We start from the raw sequence: 13,235 nt of genomic DNA, 5'->3' as shown, positions 1-13,235 counted from the left end.
GGGAATTGCTTTATAGCTTAAATTTTAATCAAAAAGTTCATCATAAAATTGCATTAAAAAAATCAGGATGTAGTTTTGTACTATATTTCAGTCAGCTGATGTGTAGGGTAAAAGTTACAGAAATGCGTTAGACAACTAACAAAACAAGGTGCCCTACTAATCAGTAAATATATTACGGTATTTAACATGTGACCTATCTTTAGACTGTATAACACATGACCTTTCTAAACATATATTGAGGACTGAGCTCTTTCCTATTTATGTTTGTGTTGCTGCCATGTGGGAAGGGAGATGAGGTCCTGTAGAGCAGAAGGATCCCAGGACATTCCAATTCCACCATGCTTCCCAGAACCCACTTCTCAGACTAGAACTTAAGAAGCAGTAAACTGATGGAATGGCATATGTGTACTCCACAGCAAAAACTCTAGTGGTTTTGGTAGCTAATAAATGGACTTCTCATAGAATCATAGAGTCATAGAAGATTTGGGTTGGAAGGTACCTTTAAAGGCCATCTAGTGCAAACCCCCTGCAATGAGCAGGGACATATTTTCATCTGTGTTTCCCACTTCCAAGAGAATGTGCAAAACTGTCTTACCCACAGGGTGGTTTTTTATTTAATTTTTATTTTATAGATCTTTTTCTAACATGGATGAACACAAGTTGTAAAACCTTGACATTTTCACAGAACAGAATACGTATTTTCCAGCCAGCTCTATTCAACAATGAAGGATGTATCACTGATTCTATTTTTTCCACATGCCAGTGCATTTGTTTTGTTTTTCCATAGACAAAGCAAAATTTTTACAGAGTATGTAGCATATTTCAGTCATTAGTCATATTGCTTGACACTCTAATGGAAGACATTCAGATACTACACCAAAAAGTCAGTACAAATAAAAAATACCTCAAATAATTACAAAACTAAGTTAAAAAAATCAACAAGTAAAAAGCACCTTATTTTTTCAGTGATTTGAGTGTATTTATCTACAGATTCTCTTCTATATGTGTACGTAAAAGTTTCCTAAGCTAATAGAAGTAAAATCTGATCATGATAAAGCCACAATTGACAAAATACCATAATTTTATGTTGGATTTCAGCTGTGGATTATTCTGCTGAAGTCAGCAGTGATGCATCATGAAGCTGGGATAAAAATGCTTAAACCTAGGCATATTTTTAGGTTAGGAAGATCTATTGAGTTTCTGTAAGTCTTAAAAATGTATTCATTTGTCTACTCCAAATTTTTGCTTTGAGTTTTTAGTCATCTCCAAATATGTAGGGTCAAGAACTGCTTACAATATCACTGTTGTTACCTGGGGACTTGAGGGATCATGCTGTCACTGGACCACACGTGCAGCATGACTTTAATAAACCTATGAAATGATGTATCAGTGTGGTTTTACATGGGTGTCAGTCAGACCTCTGATGCATTGGGTCACATCAGGTCTGAACTTAATGTGATCTAGCGAAGACCAACTAAATCCGTTCCATGTGTAGTGGCAAGAGTCAACAGCTCTTACTAAAATAGTAACTCTGTTGTTCCAGAAAGCCAGCAGCCCCTCAAAAATCAAGGAGTGATACTAAGTTTTTGGCAGCGTTAGATTCCTAAGGACTACTCTCAATCAATAAATTCACAAAAAGTACACACCTCATTAGATTCTGTACAGATTGCAAAGCTAGCTATAATGTAAAAACAGGCAGACAGTCTGTCTCAATATTATTACAGGAAGGCTTGGTTAAATTAATAGCATCTCATTGATTAAAAAATCTTGCATTTTACATGTTCTTAAGTTGGTTCCCACCATTACCTTTCAATAATAGAATATGAGTCTTTGGAGAAATGTGGTTATATTGAACTACTGTATTGAAATACAAAGGTAGGCAAAATAAGTTGTTTACATTAGCCTTTCATTATTTCCTGTCATAAAGTTCTGTTCACCTGAAATAAAAAAACTATCCCATCAACGTGTCCTAGGAATTTGCTGTTTGTTAATTTTTATAATGTCCCTAGCCTGTAAAAAATACAGTTAGTTTAGAACAATCACTGAGCATGACTCCACCAAATCATTTCAGTTATAACTGCAAGTGAGAAATCTTTACGTCCATGTAGCACTTGCCACTGCATTCAACTCTCATGTTTTGCCCATTCTTTAATTACTGTTCTAAATTCAGCTAAAAATGTAATACAAGTTCTGATCCACAAAAGTGCTTTCCAAATCACCCCAAGCACCCAAGGTATGAGTCTGATTGCATAGAGTTCTTTGCTAGGGTGAGTTGTTTGATGCCAGTCATACTATGAACACTCCATCAAAACTGTTCTGAGAGCTTCTACATAAAGTTTTTCCAATATATTTCATTGGCATGCAATGTTAGAAGACTTTTCTCAGTGTCACAAGTTCATCTAAGCTGAATTGAAGTAGTACAAGCCCATAACAATTTTTTTTTAAATTCTAAGTTGTTGAGATTGATTGCCCTTGTTCTTTTGTACTTGTGCAAACTCAACCTGCACCACAATCATTCTTATGGATCAGGTGTTATTCTTCCAGTCAAACAGTGAAGGAGGGATCAGATGTCCAAGTATGACAATATGCTAAGACCTGTGTTTCAAGAATAATGTTGCTTCTTGTTTTAGTGTAATACAAAGGTCCCTTCCAACCCAAAGATTCTATGATTCTATGATACATTGTCTTCTCCTTTTTCAGCAGAAATACTGAATCAAGCAGTATATTGTTTGCTGTGTGGCAAACAAATGGAAGCTGTTTCAGCTCCTGTGCTGTAGCTGGGGTTTTGATGTGTGGAAGGGAAGAGACAAGAATGTTGAATTTACAGGGGAGGATGATTTTCCTGTGTCTTAGATTTTGGGATATCAATACTGCTTTAAACAAACTGATTTTGTACACTTTCATTTTGAGGACATTTTAGGGATTGATTATTATAGCAATTGACATGGCTGGCTTCATGTTTGGTGGTACCTCTGAGAAGAGAGAGTAGGGTAGTAAAGAAATACAGAACCACTGCTAGCTGCTCCTCAGATTCCTTATCTGCACAGTTCATGTAACTAGTCTTTGAAAATATAAACCTCAGTATCATCTAGAGATGGTCTGTGTTTTTGCTAGTGGAGCCTTCACTATAATATTGTTTAGTAGACTAATTTCTTATTGGAAAAAGAAATGTCCATATGTTAATTGAGTCCGTTCTGTTATCTTGCAACTCTGCTTTGGATACATCATGTCATTTTGTAAAACTCTTTAGGGAAACACTGTCTCCTTATATTGGGTCACTATTCTATTGTTCTCTGTTGACCACAGTGGTGTGTACACAGTGTGGACGTAAGGCTTTTCTTTCCCATGAGGCTCAGCCCCTTATAAGTTACAGGGTTCAAGCTGCACGTCCCCTTCCAGCTATCCACCTCGTTGCCCGTGTGTCTGCTGACTCTTCTCTTTTCCTTCCTCTGTTTTTAATTCATCAGACTCCTGCAGTACAATGAAAAGATGTTGCTTGGTTCTCAATGAATTCTGTGGAAGTACCAAAGGGAAAGAGTAAGCATCTATATTTGGAATCAACACAAACTATTATTAGACTGAGATTTTGGAAGTAGTTGTAATTTATGTGCTATCAGGAGCAATAGAAAACCATATGGATGATAAAAAACATAACCAGGGCAAGGTCCTTCCTGTCTGTTGACAACTAATACGCACCAGGAGGGCAGTGCCATATGTTTGCATGTACGTTACCGCAGGGGGCAGTGACATATGTTCACACGTATGTCACCCCTCTGGCCTGCTGTCATAAGGCTGTTTCCCAAGGGGCATGCTCCCTTGAAAAACAGAAACAAAACCCACAAATGTGAGTCTCCTACATTCTCTTTGTCAGCAGATTGTCCAAGACCAGCACTGCTGCGTTGGCAAGCAATCAGAACAGCTTCCTCCAAAGAACAAAGGCTTCTATAGCCCTCTCCAATATCCCTTCAAGGTATTGAATGGCAAAGAAGGAAAATACAGCCACCCTGCTAGAACAGTCACGCCTGTCAGAACAGTCATACCTGCTGAAATACCAGACGTGCCAAAAACCCTGAGGATGGTAAACACTTGCTCCTCTCAAAATATTTTGCAGTCTGTTCTTCTCTTCACTTCCTTATGGGCTGGACCCAGCTCCACATCATATCATAAGCAGCTCTTGGCAGGATAAAAAAGAAATTTTAGTATAGAGGAATGCCAAAGTGAGAAAGAATCAAAAAATACTGTTCATGATACCTTCTCCTGTAGTTCTTGTGGGTTAGAAATGAACAGTACTATTAGATTATCTTGACCATTCCCCTGTCAGTGCAAAATTATTCCTTGCAATGTAATTTCTAGTGTTTTGTTCATTCCATTTAGTACTAATCCAAGCAGATAGCCTTTCTGTTGTATCTCATGGGAGACCATTTATTCCTCAATCCACTTATTCCACTATTAGGTAGATTTTCTGAAATTTGCAGTGTATTTTTCTTTGCTTAATTTCCTTCCTCTCTTTAATTATCCCTTTTGGTGCAAATGTGGCTCATCTTTATATATTTGCATTCTCTCAGAGGTCATCAAGTCTGGTGCATGGAGAAAGAATGCAAACTGCAGTGTGAAATGTGCTTCTAGAAAAGGGTAACCTGCAGGACATTTTGTGTGGTCTCAGATGACTTGTGACTAAAAAACATTTTGGATGCCTTAGTGGATATGTATCTGTTAACTAAGTCTTATTTGGTCTATGTCCATTACATTATTTAGATTTGAATGCTAGTAACTATTCCAAGGGCTCTCCCTGAAAGTTTTAATAGGACCGTACAAAGCTGCCTCCCTGTTTTATGAGGGAAATCCCCAAGTGGAGAAAAATGGTGAGAATCTTGCTTACTTAAGAGGGCAACTCTGGGTTAGCTGAACAAAAATTGCATCCCCTTTCTCTGAACTGTGCACTGTTCAAAGCCAAGTCTAACACTTCAGCATCTGATGGACTTTATTTTCCTCTCCGTGATTCATAGTTAATGAAATTATGCTTCTCTTGCACTTTTGTAAAGATTTGGGTGTTCACTAATGTCTTCTATGTGCGGGTTATGATTTTGGCTTTCCTTTTTCCTTTTCTAGCCATTTATCTACCTTGTCTCTACCTTAGTGTTCTGAAAGCAGAATTACCCTTTTCTTGCACCTTTTTCTTACACCAATTTCACCTCCTCCAGCGTCTGAAGCTTCCCTGTGCTTCAGGCAGCTGTGTTTATAGCTCCAGCACCTCTCAGACAAACTCATCAGGAAGCTCTGAAAGAGGCAGAGAGCTAAGGCAGATCCAGGCCATCATCAGAGGCTGGTCTCTGGGAAAAGAAGAGCAAACTGATTAGGAATAAGTCATGGGGAGGAAAGAGAAGCCCTGATGGGTTAGGTAGAGAGATTCTTCCTGTCTCCAGGAGTAACTGGGTCTGCTCAGGATGGAAATTTCTGGATTAGAGGATGTGGCAGGCAAGAAAGAGTCACAGCACAGACGCAGGCTTTGCATCTCGAGGAGAGAGATGGACACCACTGATAGCAGCGATGATGAAACAGCGCTGGCTTCAGAGATGGCAGAAACAATAAGTTCCTCGGGATCAGAGGCTACTGTGCAATTTGTTGCAAATCAAAAAGCCACCAAGTTGACTGAAACCAAGCTGCAAATGACTTTCCATGCAGGGACAAAGTAATTAAAGAGAGATTTTGGCAGAGATTTCTCTATAAAGCTTTTTCTATTTCTATCTTCCCTAGTCAGCCTGAGTTTCCCACTAAAAATAATATTAACCAAAAAAAAAAAAAAAAAGGAGTACTTTCCATTATAATAACAGAAAATCCAGGTATTTGAAGTTGAACATGGTTTTGGTCTTCTCTAGGGATCTCACTATAAGAGAAAAGTCCTGAGCTCCAACTCAAAAGAGTTCTAACTCCAACACAAATACAATAGCCATACCTCATGATGAAGTAAAATTTTAATCCACTGATTATTTGGAATTAATTCTTTAATTTATATGCCTTTTTTTTCTTTTTTGGAATTTTGTTCAGTGTTATAGAATAGAGTTGGAATTGGTACTCATCTCTCTTTAATCACCATGTGTTTACGATCACATTGTCTATCCTAACAAAGTAATATATATCTTTCATTCTTTCTGGAAAGGACATTTACATTCTGAAAATGTAAATATTGGTATTGTCATTAGCTTAAATGAAACAGAATTTTACCCCAGGTAGTTACTATCCTCCCAGGATACTTTACTTTTTGTTCACGCTCCTACATTTGTCCGGCTGTAGGCCGTCGGCATCAGTCTTAATTCAAAATACTAACAAAGTTCTTGCCTGATTGAGCCATAGGGTTAAAATTCTTCGCACAAAATTAGGAAATATTTCCAAAAACAAATAAATTAGAGAAAGCTGTAATTACCTCATGGATATTCTACAACAGGAAGAAAAGTCTGAACTTGAATAAATTATTTATTCAAAGTAATTTGCTTTATGAAATAAAGTAGGTTGGAAGTAGGGATCAGAAACAGGTAAAAGTAGATGCTGGCTAAGGAGATAAACCCAAAGAAAGAAGAGAAGCATACCCTTGTTCATGGAAACAGTTGTGAGGGAGTGCACATTAGACATGAATAAACAGTCAGGGCAACGAAGGATTTCAGTGTTGTGGCCAAAGACAGTAATCTAAAGAACCACGGAAAATGTTTGTATTTATTAACTTTAGTTAAATATGTGTTAAAAAGTAATGAGAAAAATTATAAAAAGCCTAGGAAAGTATGGAAGAAGATGGTAGTCATATTAGCAGGCATGCAAGATAACTGTGATAGTGTAGATCTGCACACTAGTATTTTGAGATATTAACTGTGATATATAACTTGAGATATAACTTTGAGATAACTATGTTAGTTTACCTAACACACCTTTCTGCCAGTGGAATATTGTTCCTTCTTTTATGCTGAATACATAATTGGTTATGAATGTCATAATCAAGGTAATATGAGAGATCTTCCCTTTCTTATCCATGTTATGGATTTAGATTTTTTTTTAGGTGTATGCATTTCTAACAAATGGTAAAAACTAACATTTCAAAGTATTTGTTTTGTGAATGTATTGTACGAATAGAATATTGTAATTTATGATTTTTATAACCTAGTCACTGGAATATTATTTCTGGTTTTGCAGTGCTTGCACTTCCTACTTTTGCTCTTAAATCTGTACATTTAAACCTCCATGGGCAGAAGACAAAAAAGTGACACCCCACTCAAGTTTATAGCCATGTCCTAAAGTTTTGTTATTTACATTAAATTCTGATTTCATCTTCTTTAAATTCTTTCTTCTTCTTTTTTTTTTTTTTTTAATCTCAAGTCTGAATCACAGTACAAGACCACTGTGGCTTTATAAGCCAGAGAGAGAATTAAATCCCATTCATCTTTGCAATTCGCATAGTCCACGCTTATTGAAAAGGTTAATTCACCTGGGAAAAGCAAGCTAGCTTAGCCCAGTAATTGGCCACCTTAGAAAGACAGACTATTATTGTACTACCATGACTATGTCATCTGGTATTTCAACTTCAGTTTCTTTTGTGAAACTTGGGACCTTTCAGATGATTAACATTGCTGAGAGTGGGTTTTTCGTGGCAGTCTTGCATTGCAATATCCAGCCTGAGACACAACCCAGGAACACAGAAGTGATACATTGCAGCTAGGCTTACTAGCATAAGCAAGGTGGTATTTTGTTGCTTATGGGGCAGAAGTGTGAGTCTGGGGCAGGAAAGGAACTGGGGTGGAGACCTGTTCTGAAGGGAAGCGTCCTGAACCCCTGGGCTTGCTTGTCCTCCTGGGGCTGAGAAAAGGCAACAGGAGCTGGGGCAGGTTACTCTTGCTCCCCTTTCCAGCCAGCTTTTTCTGTTCCCCATGCACCGTATTCATTGGACTTTTATATTCATTGAATGTCATCCTGCATTTCTGTCACTTACTGTCATGGGGTCCTTCTTCAATTCTTCACGCTCTCTTTTGCTGTACCAATATACATGGTCTTTTCTCTATTTATTGTGTAACCTATGAGTATGTTGAGCAGAATGGATCTTCACACAGACTTCTCTGTAATGTGAAAAGTGGCCTTTTATTTCTACAGTTTGTTTCACTTCTTTCTTATTTTTGAAAGCTCATTGGAAAGTAGGACATTTTCCCTCTTGTATATGCCTATATAGAAAGTAAGTACTCTTTTTTATCACCATGTCCCAAAGGTTTTGAGATCATTTGGGGCTTGGCAAGAATTCTGCAAACATGCTGTCATTTGGAGACAGGTTCTAGAGATAGCACAGAGCACCTGGGCTGGCTCAGATTTCAACAGCATTTTACTACCTCTGCTCTATCTGGGTGTTTCATTCTTACTTCTAGTGCCACATAATCCTGTGAGCCCTGTATTTGTTCTTCACAAATGAACTGTCTCTTATTCGCTTGACAAAAGAAACAAACTGTGTTTTGCTGTGCTTTGTTTCATACACAGAAATTTCTCATATGATTCTACCTCCATGGAGATTGTAGTTCCACATAGCATCTGAAAATCTCTTTGTAACTTCTTGCTGTTCTCCAGAACAATGGGTACTCCAGAATCCTGTGTGTTTTCTTAACATCACTCATCTGATCTCAGACTCCTTGTAACAAACCTGGTGTCTTGTTCTTCTCTAAATGGTAAATTGTGGACACCTTGATATTCCTCCCAACATTTTCATCATCCTTTGAATAATCAGGCAGGCTCACAGCCCCAGAATATGCCAATGCTCTCTGCTGTTGTTTGTATTTTTGTATTTATTTACCTTTTGAAAGAGTTAGCTGGGTAGGAGTGGTAGCTGTTTTTCTGAGGAAGCATAAGATTCCTTTGTCTGTCTTGCTACTCCTTGGTTTGGTTGTATCAAGGGAGCACAGATCAGTTTTAATGATGGAAGTGGCAATTAGTGCTGCTGAGCTATAGTTTCAGGTTTTTGACAGAACTGCTGAGCTTAATAAATTATGGACATGGAGAAATGGGGGCAGTAGGCTGGGAAGGAAGGCCTCAGAATCTGCTTGAGCAGCACATGAACTCGTAGTGCATTGCATTGCATGTCTATTCAATAAATGTCCATTTCAGTCTGTTTTTGCGATCAAGTGTGAAGAAGAAACATCATCTGTAATTAATAACAGTTAAAAAAAAATCCATATGAATACATTCCAGCACAAGGAATGAAACAGGGACAAAAAAGGATTGGAAAAGAGAATAAAAAGTGCTTCAGAGTAAGAGTGAAGACTCAAGCGACCAGACTGTGGGGTGGACAGAAGCCTCCAACACAAAGCTTTGGGGGACACGTCTGAGCTAAAGGTCTTTTTAGGACCATGCTGGATTTCATAGAGATAAAAAATATATCATCACACAGGTTATTCCAGTGTTGTCTCCTCCATGCATCTGTGCATTTCCACAGCCAGGACTGGGACTACTTAAGCATCTGTGGTTGAAAAAAATACGAAAACTTGTCCTTCTGTATGTTCACAGGGGCATGTCCTGTTTGCAGTTATTTATATTCCAGCTGTACCCAAGTAAGACAGACACTGTGCGAGTGAGTAGGGAGGAGAGACTTTGGGACACAAAGATGATCGTCTTCATGAGCAAAAGTTACAAATGGAAAAAGACAACACCCACAACCAAAGCAGTCATAGTACTTAGTACTGACCAACCGCTTGCCATTGACTACATGACCTCTCGTTTTAGACTTGTAAATTATTCCCCATGCTTTCTTAATTTTATCTGGTTACGTTGATATATGTTTGGCCTAAACCTCGGCATATGGTTTTGCATCGGTATTGAACTTCCTGCTGTTGTGTTCAATGCAGTAAATATTATTTCTATTCTAAATACTACTTATTCATTAATACTAAATACTACTTTCATAATAATAAAGTCAGTTAAATTTGAGTGGGTACTTATTTAGACTTGGATTTTTTTGGAAGAGTGTCAGTAAAATATGGCCTTAGAGGACAGCTCAGCAGAAACTTGAGAAAAGTGACGTATTAGTCAAGAAGGTAAATGTCTAACTAGCTAAGACTTTAGGGATCTACACATGTCCTTTTCCCTCCTTTATGCCTGCTTCTCTTTTCTAAGTTTACTGTCCTAAAGAATTACACAAATCCAGGGCACAAGCTCAACTCAGGCAACGTATTTGTCATATTGCTTAATAATTTTCAACTTACTGGCACGATACTGTCATCGTACCATGCCCAGTGAGAGTTCCCATCTGAGGACTCTGCCCTCAGCAGCCAGGCTGAGCACAGCCTCCTGCTCCGGTGAGCAAGGAGCAAAGCTGTCGTCAGTCGTGCCATGCCACATGGCTTTCTCCCAAGGTACTTACTGGTATGGATGAAACCTTTGTAGTCTCTATCCCTGGGATATCTTACAGACTAAAACTGTTTACCCTTTCTCTAGTCCTCCAGGGAAGGGGGGAAATGAGTTACCCCACTCTAGCAGCTGGGAGGGAAGCACAGAACCGCTGAGTGGCAGAAAAAAAACATCTCTGCAGACGCAGTGATGAAGCTCCAAAAAATGGGATTTTTTATAAGGCTATGCCAAAATAGTTTTTTCTGCCTCTATTATTTGTGTTGCCTAGTAAATCAGCATTTGATTTCACAAAAAAAATTGGGGTTGGAAGTTTAGTAAAAAATGAAAATCAGATAGAGCTCTTCTGTGTACACAAAGAGTAACATCTATACTCAGCCTCTGAAGCCACTGTGGCCCAAAATCATGATACAGACCTACTATATAGGAAACCCGGATGCAGATTCTTTCTCTCCTTCAGACCAGAAATTCAGATGCTGCTCTCCCAGTTGCCACGTAGGCCTCTGAGATGTCACAAGGATGGTGGAGAAGGGAATGTAAATCTGCTGCTAATCAGTCCCCATTATCCAATTTTTTGTTCAAACATTACAATTTATATTAAAAATTCCAGATTTTAAAAATTGGTTGTTCCTGATAAAAAGAAAAAAAAGTTGTAAAGATCTTAAACAGTTTTGTGCATTACAGCAAGATTGATTTAAACTTTATCATTTTTATTGAATTCAATGGTGTGTTAAATCAGCTCACCCTCTATCAAAACTTGAGTGAGCCAATAAAGAGGTACTTGATCTGGTTTGAAAAGGGGTTTTTTTAGACTAAAGATGTCTAAGAAAAGTGAGGTGCTTTGAGTGTCCATTTTGATGAACTGCTGTCTAAAATACATTCCAAGAATTATATTGCTTCTATTTGCTTGTTCAGTATTTTAAGATAAATAAATATTAGACTGCCCTGGTGTAGTACAAATATTGCTTCCTTCACTAGGATGACATGATCTCAGTGTATAGGCTCTAGGGATTTTTTGCATGACTTTACCAGTAACACATTATTTCAGGTCACATTATATCAGCTAGCTCCACAAAAATGCCAGTGACTTTCACCTTGTTCTAGCTCCCTGTAAACATAATTACCAAAAGGATATTGTCTTTTATTTACTTAACAAGCAGTACTTTTGGAAAGAAATAGTCTGGCATGAGAAAACATAAATCGTAACAGAAGTAGTCATAAGTCTTCCATGCTTTCAGACAGAGCTTCTGACGTTTTAAAACCAGAGGAAAACTGGAATGACTAAGAAGCCTCAGTGTGTGTCATCTTGCTTGCACTTTCCCTGTTGTCATTACTCTGGGCATAGCTCCACCCATGGGTGGAAGTAATACTTACTTGCAAAGTGCTAAAACTCTTATCCTTCTACCTAACCTTGTCAAAGAGTATTAGTTTGCTTGCCAGTAGCCCATTTTGCTTACTAAGATCCTTTTCTACCAGGGATGAATTAGCACAATGAAAGCAGAGGTTTCCAGTATTGGGGGAAAATATCTAAGGAGTCAGTATATGGGTTTACTGTCAAGTGAATATTTGCATTCTTGACATCCTTTCTATGAAGATTTATGTCATCACCTTCCTCTTTCATTCTGCTTAGGTCTTGGTCTTGCACACACATTAGCATTTCATGTTGTCCAACATCTGACCAAATGCTTTCAGCTCATACCTACTGTGTAAGTTAAGTTAGTGGGTGCTTTCTGGCTGATTCCAAAAGACGTGCTCAGTGACCATCTAACCTAACATAGGCTTTGGGGTAGGGTTTTTAAAGCCACTTTGCAGAAGTTTTGCAGACAGGTATGAGACAATGGAAGTTCTCTAATTCTAAAGCAATAAAATCTTTTTCTTTATTAGGAAATATTTCATCTTGCTTTAATAAAAGATTAAATATAGTTATTACTTTTTAAGTACATCTCTTATTTTAGGAGGTGGTAACTTAGTAAGTTAGACTGTTACAACCTGGGGAACACAGATAGTACTCCCTGACAGAGTGCTGAACAGTTATACCTTCGAAATCCTAAAAATTACCATATGCAGGTTTCCCATTTCCCTCTATCCCATTGAGCATATATTAGCAATTCCTAGCGTAATCTATTGAAATTATTCAGCCAGTTCACAAAATGTTGTTTTTAAAATGAAAAATGGTATGATCTTTTAATGTCTTCACTGTTATAATACATACTAAATTAGCAGAACCCTGATGCTCTGATCATTTACACCACAATGTGCTATTTAAAACTGGAAGCCCAGCAGGAGATTTTATTTTTATTAATTTAGTATAATTTTAAACATTACAAAAATAGCTGTCTTACAGGTTCCCTGCTGAGCCCTAGATTGTTGCCACAGTCTCTGTAATACTTTATCAGGAGAGTAACATCACTATAAATACTGCATAGTTGATTCTGGCTTCAACACAGAATACAAAAGGATGTAGAAGGCTGAAGAAAAGACAAAAAAAGAAACAGGGATGGTTCTGTTTTATGTTCTGTTCATCTTGTTGTTTGCTTGTTTTTAAATCTCCTTTCCTCACATTTTTTCTCCAACAGTCATGAATTTGTAGTCAAAGCCTAAAGGTTCAGGCTCCACAAAGTAGTTAACTTTAGGCATGTCACACAACGACGCTGTAGGAAAATGAGATTCACTGTAGCTCCCTTGTCTATCACCCTGTCATTCTCCTGTAGACTAAACACTACTGCAATGTTGCTGTTCAAGTCTAAAGTGCGGTAAGAGCAACCTCACATGAGTTGCATCTTTGCAGTTTTCAGTACAGAACTGGTTCATATCTGCTCACCTTTGTGTGTATTTAGTGTTCTTACATGTCTGAAAAAAAACCCCATAATAGG

This window comes from Phaethon aethereus (assembly GCF_964289735.1).
Source record: "Phaethon aethereus genome assembly, chromosome: 2".
Taxonomy (NCBI): domain Eukaryota; kingdom Metazoa; phylum Chordata; class Aves; order Phaethontiformes; family Phaethontidae; genus Phaethon; species Phaethon aethereus.
The sequence above is the reverse complement of the archived record's forward strand: the minus strand, read 5'-3'. Positions refer to the sequence as shown.